The 7157-nt window shown below is 48.0% G+C and overlaps 1 protein-coding gene across 2 annotated transcripts in view; it reads left to right on the top strand.

The window, feature by feature from the left end:
- The first annotated feature begins 1576 nt into the window (after nt 1–1576).
- NECAB2 (N-terminal EF-hand calcium binding protein 2) overlaps nt 1577–7157 on the top strand; it is a 70246-nt gene continuing 64665 nt past the window's right edge. The window contains exons 1-4 of one of the 2 annotated variants that reach the window (XM_072043819.1): nt 1579–1690; nt 4095–4301; nt 4583–4736; nt 5130–5304. The gene's annotated coding sequence lies outside the window, so the exon portion shown is untranslated. Of the gene's footprint in view, nt 1691–4094; nt 4302–4582; nt 4737–5129; nt 5305–7157 lie in introns of both variants that reach the window. The other variant, XM_072043820.1, reaches the window with a different exon arrangement.

Genomic DNA, 7157 nt, shown 5'->3' with positions numbered 1-7157 from the left:
ATCAGAAAGCCCTCAATGTCAGGCACACATTTTCTGTCCTTTGGGGCTGCTCAGCCTCCTTTAGTTCCCTCCACAATCCTACTCCATCCCCAGCTTTTGTCCCTGCAGAGCAAGCTCTGGAGACCCACTGGAACAATGGAAACTTCTGTTGCCAGAACAGAAACAAGGATTTGAAGACTTTATCAACAAGATAAAAAAGAGAACTGTGGGGTTTTTGTTTCTTTTTGTTTATTTTTTATTTATTATTACTATTTTTTAATAATTGTGCTGGTGAGCCCTTGTAGTCAAGGCTGGTGTGTTTTAAACAAACACACTTGCGGGTGTGGCAGAAATGACTGTACAAGTCTGAACCCAGGTACCTCATTGTGCAATTTGCTTTGTACTAACAAACTGACTGCTTCGACTTCTTGGTTTGGTGGAGGACTTAGGAGATGTTGGAGCATGTTCATTGTGAGCTTTTGCTTTTTAGAAGGGCCCATTTCTTTAAAAAGAGCCACCTTATATGTACATGGATTGAAATTATTTCAGTGGAATAGACTTAGGGAAAAAATGGGTTGTTCAGCCTTCACTTTTTGGCCACATTTCTGTCTTTCATTGAGTACAGGACTAAATCCAGCCAAGTCCTGGCCAGACCACTCTGTTTAAAAGGTCTTTAGAGCATTAGGACAGATGGCAAGCCCGACGACTGCGTAAGTCTCAGACTTACCGAGAGCCTTAGGGAGCTGTTGGACTATTGCAGATCGTGGTGGCTTGGAAGGAGCTGCGGAATTTCCCAGCTGGGCAGGCCACCAGCCAGAGCACTGCTGATCACTGCAGCTCAGCTGACAGCTGCTGGGGTTGTGCTAAGCTGCGTGCCATGGGGGGGACATGGGGACAGAGCATGGGGGGCTATGCTAGCACGAGGGGTTTCAAGCTGGAGCCAAGCCTGCCTCTGCCTTGCAGGGCTCTGAAGCAAGCCATGAGGGTAAAAGCAAGCTCCTGGCTAGAGAGTGGCCAAGTGAGGAATAACAGAAGGGAAAGCAAATTTTGTTATTATTATTATTTTGCTGTTGTTGAGCAAGTCCTGCCTCCTGCCAGAGCCACGAAATCTGCACAGATCTGCTGTGCAGGAAGGGTCATTTTGCTCTGGGAACAAGCCCTGAGGACCAAACCTGGGTCCTTACAGAGCTCAGAGGCAGAGAAATTCTTCTCCAAGTGAGAAGCAAAACGCCTCAGGGCATTTTGCCACATGAACATGCCCTCCTGCTCCATACAGACACCCATCCAGCACCTTGCCCAAAGCCCCACTAGCACAGAGGAGAGGGGCTGCACAGACAGCGTCCCTGCCTTTCTGCAAAAGAAGCAGCATGGATTTCATTTTCCAGCCCAATTTTTGCAGTCACAACTTGGAAGCGCTGCTGTCGGCTCTGTCTGATTTTACGGCCACGCTGGAGCAGAGGGAAAGGGGGGGAAATCCTGAGTCAGGCAGCACGCACGGGGAGTGTGACCCTGCTCAGTAACCAGCACCACCGCCAGCCGGGGAACCCTGCCTGCGAGGTGAAAGCACTGTTTATTTAAGATATTTCCCCTGCAGGTGAATTTCCACAGCTCAGGCTCGCTGGAAAGGGGCTGGCGAAATAACCGCAGGAGCCACTTTTGGGAAGCGGGACACATCCAGGCCGCTTGGTTGCAGCCCAGCGACCTGCGGCAGGTAAATACAGGCTGCGGTGTCAGAGCAGGGCCAGGTCAGGGGGATTTGCGGGGTGAAATAGTGGTTAAAGGCGAGCTGGGGGTGGCGAGGTGCTGCAATAGGTCTGGAAAGGGGTTGCGAGGGTGTAAAGTTACTGCTGGCGGCAAGCTGTGGATTTTGGGGTATTAATATTGGGTAAGGCTCCAAGCTGGAGCTGCACTTTTATAGCCCACTGAGCGCTTTGCCAGGGAGGCAAACACAGAGCAGAGGACGAGCAAAGGGCAGGACGAAATCACTCCTTTAATGGCAACGAAATAGAAAACTGGTGAACCAGGAGAGCCGCGCTTTTTTATGAGACCACAGGCACAGTTTCAGGCCTAAAACACACATTTCTTCTGGAGAGCTGGCCCAGCAGAGCAAACCTCATTTGCAATTTGGCATTAATACCCCAGTATCCAGTGTTACCGTAACTCGAAGTCAGCAGAGGTCTCAGAGGGAGGGATAGCTTTCAAGGCTCGTGAACTGACCCATATATCTTTCAACTGGAAAAGCCAGGAACTTGTAAGTCAGGAAAAAAAAAAAAAATCATAAAAAACTCCTGGCTGTTCTTCTGGGGTAATAAATGGACTTTACAGTTTAAACGTGCTGGGAGTACCAGACTCAGCCTGTCCCTTGCAGCCCCTGGGGCATCCACCTTCAGCATCCCCTTGCTTTTATTAGATCCTAATGTTTAAATTGAAACATATATTACCATTTATTACCCCAAAAAAACACCAAATTCAGCCCATCCCTTGCAGGACCATCCTGTCTGGGGACCAAAGATGACACAGGGGCTATACTCCCTCATCCAGCAAGGAGAAAATGGCAAGAAAAGGTGCATGAGGGGCATCATGACAGGCCAGAGAGGGGTGGAGAACGTGGGGGGAGAAGTTTGTCTTCCCATTTGCTCTGAAATTTGGCTGGGCCAGGCAGTAACGCTCCACTCACACTGCCTGGCAGCTGGAGGTCTTTGGAAATAGAGGCAAAAAGCAAAAGGTGGCAGCTGCCCTCCTGCCTCGGGACTGGTGGCATGCAGGGGGAGGATTTGCCTTTTGGCCTCACAGGTGCAGAGCGTCTTTCATGCTCCTTTGGGCTGAAAAAATCCTGATGTTGCATCTCAAAGGCAGCAAAAGAGGTTTCGCCTCGCTCCACCAGGCAGGGGCATTGCCCCCAGTGCAAGGTGCTCAGGGCTGCACGTGGGATGCTGCTGCCCTCGCAGGGCTGCAAAAAGAAGGGACAGCGAGCCAAGCTGCACAAAGGTAACTTATCAGTGTTGTTTCTAAGCAAATATGAACTGGTGGCAAGTTTATACCATGTGAATCCCTTGTGCTGTGCAGCTGCGTTTTATTTTCTTTTTGGTAATTATTTATTTTAATCTGCTCATTGGGATGCCAGGGCTGGATTTGCTGCTCTATCAAACCACAGCCTGGGAAACAAGGTGGCTGCAGCAGATGCTGATGTGCTGTAGCTCGAGGCTAAGGGGATTTTGTGGCTGATGCTTGATGCTTTCTGAACAGCTTGGTAGGGCGATGCACGCCCCGGGCACCGCTCGCGTGCTCCTCTGTGCCTGATCGCCCCTTTGGGGCTGAACCTTGCACAGCCACCATGGAGTGTGCCATTTCTGTACAACCTCTAGCCAGAAGTCACTTAAAAATAGCTCATGTCCACAAGCTTCCCCTAATTGTAAGCCCAAATGTTGCAATCAAAGTTTTCCTTGAGCCCTTTCCAGCACCTGTTTGCCAAACTCCTCTTCACAGGGGCTGCTCTATCAGCTTTCCTGTAAAGGCTGCTCTCATCACAGCATCTCTGGCAGCTGCCCAGGGAATTAAGGTGACTAACAAGCAATGAGGCACAGGAGCTGGGAGAGGGAATTGTTTGGTATGAATGGATTACACGTGATTCACACCATCCCAAGTGACCTGACTGCAAAAATGCCACATCCCCCATACCACACTTTTGCAAAGTTTGAGCAAAGGGAAATTTCTCACGAGTGTGAACAACTTGGCAGCAGTTTTGCTGGCTGGAATACAACTGAGCTGGCTTAGGAAGCTGAATTAAGGCAACATGTTAAACCAGGCACCAGGCAATACAGTGACCTGATCAAATGCATTATAGTAAGAAGTATACAGCTCAGTGCTTTCCCACCTGGAAAATACAGCTTTAAAGTACTCCCTCTGTCATACACAGAGATGGAAGTAAGAAATTTCAGAAACTTTCCAGTAGAAATGGAGGAAATTTCCAATAAAAATAGAAAACCGGTGTTTGATCTGGGATTTATGCCAGAGTCTCAGTCTCAGTGTTCTGACACCGTGGGAAATGCTGTGACCTCTGGGATTTTGGAGCAGACTTTTGGTTCCCTTTTTTTGGCTAATGTTTCCCCTTCCAGATTTGTGTTTTGCTAGATCTGGTTTCTTGCCTGCATAATCCTGGTTTTGATGAAACCATGTTTTTAAGAAGCAAAGAAAGTCCCCAGTGAGTGGTGCTGAGTCCGCTCATGGCCGTGGTTCCCCAGGGGCACACCGAGCAGCAGGCAGCCCCACGGGAACGGCAAAGCCTCCATCTGATCTTCTGCCTCTCTCCAACAACAGACCTGGTGAGCGAATTTGAGAAAGCATTTCCCCTTTTTCAATAAAATTTTCATCGAACTTCCCCAAATTTGGCTGGCATTGTCCCCCAAAGGAAAATGGAAATCCCAAATTTATAATGCTTCAAATGGATGCTGTGAAGCAGGTGGCTGACTTCTGCTCCTGATTTCCCAGGGCACTGCATAGAGGTGGTGGGTTTTAGGTACACCAGGGGTGAGCTGCTATGAGCCAGCCCTTTCATCACCCCTTGGTTTCTATCCTTTTAACACAAACCCTTATTCTTTTAAAGAAAGGAGCACAGAGAGCGATGTGGGTCTCCAGCACGCCCCATGCGTGATCCTCTTGGCTTGGCAAAAGGCAGCCCAAGGCCACTCCAAGGAGCTCTGGACGGATGGACATGCCATTCTGTACGTCGTGTGGCTGTCATCTGGAAGCTAACATAAGTAAGTTCCTGTTCCTGAAAATATAAATACACATAAATAAACTGTTTTCAGGAAGATGCAGAAGCAGGTGTCTGAGAAAAAGATAAAGCTATATAAACAAACACTGCCTGCTGTAGTACTCCAAAGGTCTCATCTACTGAATAATCTGGATATGACATCACTGGAGAGCTGGACGAGACCTGGCAAAAAGAAATGTTCTCACCTCGAAACAAAGGCGAGCAAATCCAAGGGCTTGGAACCAGTTCGTTCCCAGGCTGCCTGGCCCTTGTGACCTTCCTTGCTCTCTGTTACATCCATTTCCAACAAAACTTTTTTTTTCTTTTTTTTTTTTTTTTTTTCTTTCTTCCCTTGCCTTTAAACAATATAATGGATTCCCCTCCATCCGAATTTCAGGAAATGGCTCACTGGAGAGGAAGCGCCGTGGCTCTGCTGGAGCAGATTCCTGCCTGCAAGCCGAGCGTGCGCGAGAAAATGATTGGGCTTTGAAAGCAACCCCCCAGCTGGAACAACACGTTGCTGCTCCGGTCGAATGTCATCACGGATGAACTGTCTTTCCCCCTGAAATCATGTGAGTAGTCCCAATGGTCCTCGGATAGTGCACTGATAAAGGAAATGGAAAAGCACAGGAAAAAAAGTGCTCATTCTGCTAGGAGCTGAGTGTTTGAGCCCCAGACCCTCCCTCTTCCCAGGGCCAGGAAGGACCGATGGCTCCTGCCTGCTGAAGGACCTAATGTTAAGCACTTTCCATACAGAAATGTAATTTCCATTTTCCTCTGATCCCCTAACACTCAGATTTATTGGGATAATATTTCATAAATTGTTTACTTTGAGGATTATATTAGATGGAAAAAGCCCAGCAAGAATGGTGGTGGCTAGACATGTGAGTTCAAGAAAACACATGGAAGAGGTGAATGGGAATGTCACTGCTGAGATGGGATATTTATTTTTTTAAGGTCGTCTTGGTCCCCATAAACCAGGGCTGGTCCAAGGCAGCAGATGATGGGGACATTTTATCAGGGATAAAAGTGATAGAACAAGGAGTACTGGCTTTAAACTAAAATAGGGTAGATTTAGATTAGATATAAGGAAGAAATTCTTTACTCTGAGGGTGGTGAGGCACTGGCACAGGTTGCCCAGAGAAGCTGTGGATGCCCCATCCCTGGAGACATTCAGGACCAGGCAGGATGGGGCTGTGGGCAGCCTGGTGTGGCAGGAGGTGTCCCTGCCCATGGCAAGGGGTTGGAATTAGATGATCCTTAAGGTCCCTTCCAACCCAAACCATTCTGTGATTCTATTATGGGATGGATCCTTCAAATCATACGACTAGGTTCTTTCATTTCATAATGGGTAACATCAGGTTCTTGCTGACGGAAATTCAGCATCACTCAGGTTTGAGGTCAGAGCATAGCTATTCATGCACAGAGACGTGGTTTGCCGGTGATGGTTACCTCATGCTGACAGCCTTTAATTTAATAAATTCAAACCAGGCTGACTGAGCACATAATGGTGGAGACTCAACAGGCTCACTTTCTCAATGCCATTTCTCAGCTCAGATCTTCTTGTTCCTCCCTAGCTCTCACAGGGCTCTTGTCTTCAACTGTGGTTTGCAACAACTTTGAATCTGTATTAAGTCATTCCCCTTGCCGTCCCCAAATATCTTTCTCCTGAGGCATTTGATCACGCCCCGAAACCACTATCTGAACATGGTTTATTTATTTTTGTTTCTTTTCTGATTGCTCTTAAAATAATAAATGGGAATTACATTTTCAATCAACAGTCCACCCTAGGAAATCTGGCTGCCGGACAAGTTTGGCTTTGAAATCCTTATAGAGGCAGCAGGTAGCAGCCACCCTGCCCGATAAGAAGGCTCTGACGTATTGTAGAGCAGCTCAGCAAACAGGAGGCTCAGAGTGGGGAGATGAAGGAAAGCCTTCAAAAGTGTAAAAGGCCAAAAGAGGATGAGCCTGGATCAAATGAGCTGTTTGAGCAAATGTCCTCGGGGGTTCATCATAAGTGGGCTGGGGGATTTTAGGGGTGCTGGTGTGTCCCACGTGGTCCTGCAGCAGCTGAACACACTCTGAGGGCTGTTTCCATTCTACAGGTCTTGTTCTCCTTTATATAGGGTGTTCAGCACATTCATGAGTGAGATTATTACAGTGAGCTGGGAAAAGATCTCGCTTTTTGTTAAAAATGCATTTTCCTCCTGCTGCCCAACGTCTCCTCTCCAGCCTCAGGGGAAGGGCTCGGGCTGGTCCCTGCTGAATTTTCAGCCTTTTTTCACACACCTTTTTTCTTTCCAGCTCTTCTCTCCACTTCCCTTACTGTGAACTTTACTTCTGTGGTGCTTTTACTCAGGTGGGCAGCCAAGCTCCACCTCAGCTGCTCTCTCACTCCCCCTCCTCAAAAGGAAAGGGGGAGAAA

The sequence above is a fragment of the Anas platyrhynchos genome, chromosome 12 (assembly GCF_047663525.1).
Source record: "Anas platyrhynchos isolate ZD024472 breed Pekin duck chromosome 12, IASCAAS_PekinDuck_T2T, whole genome shotgun sequence".
In the NCBI taxonomy this organism is placed as follows: Eukaryota; Metazoa; Chordata; class Aves; order Anseriformes; family Anatidae; genus Anas; species Anas platyrhynchos.
The sequence above is the reverse complement of the archived record's forward strand: the minus strand, read 5'-3'. Positions and strand labels throughout refer to the sequence as shown.